At 40.9% G+C, this 766-nt stretch overlaps 1 non-coding gene across 1 annotated transcript; it reads left to right on the plus strand.

Moving 5' to 3' along the window:
* The first annotated feature begins 366 nt into the window (after positions 1–366).
* LOC127743395 (small nucleolar RNA R71) lies at positions 367–474 on the plus strand. The gene has a single exon (XR_008004787.1). It is a non-coding gene; the product is annotated as a small nucleolar RNA R71 (small nucleolar RNA).
* The last annotated feature ends 292 nt before the right edge of the window (positions 475–766 follow it).

The following is a 766-nucleotide window of genomic DNA, read 5'->3' on the forward strand; positions in this document are numbered from 1 at the left end:
TGATAGGTTCTCAGGATCATAAGCTTCTTCTTCAGATGAAGCATCCTTAGTACTGCCTGGTGCAGCTTGCATTCCAGACAGACTTTGAGAAATCATATTGAGTTACTGAGTCAATATTTTATTCTGAGCCAATATGGCATTCAGAGTATCAATCTCAAGAACTCATTTCTTCTGATTCGTCCGATTGTTCATAGGATTCCTTTCAGAAGTGTACATGAATTGGTTATTTGCAACCATTTGAATGAGTTCTTGAGCTTCTGCAGGCGTCTTCCTCAGATGAAGAGATCCTCCAGCAGAGCTGTCCAATGACACCTTGGACAGTTCAGACAGACCATTATAGAAGATACCTATGATGCTCCACTCAGAAAGCATGTCAGAAGGACACTTTTTGATCAATTGTTTGTATCTTTCCCAAGCTTCATAGAGGGATTCACCTTCCTTCTGTCTGAAGGTTTGGACTTCCACTCTAAGCTTACTCAATATTTGAGGTGGAAAGAACTTTGCCAGGAAGGCATTGACTAGCTTTTTCCAAGAGTTCAGGCTTTCTTTAGGTTGTGAATCCAACCATATCCTAGCTCTGTCTCTTACAGCAAAAGGGAATAGCATAAGTCTGTAGACCTCAGGGTCAACCCCATTGGTCTTGACAGTGTCACAGATTTGCAAGAATTCAGCTAAAAACTGATGAGGATCTTCTAATGGAAGTCCATGGAACTTGCAATTCTGTTGCAGTAGAGAAACTAATTGAGGCTTAAGCTCAAAGTTGTTT

The sequence above is a fragment of the Arachis duranensis genome, chromosome 10 (assembly GCF_000817695.3).
Source record: "Arachis duranensis cultivar V14167 chromosome 10, aradu.V14167.gnm2.J7QH, whole genome shotgun sequence".
Lineage (NCBI taxonomy): Eukaryota > Viridiplantae > Streptophyta > Magnoliopsida > Fabales > Fabaceae > Arachis > Arachis duranensis.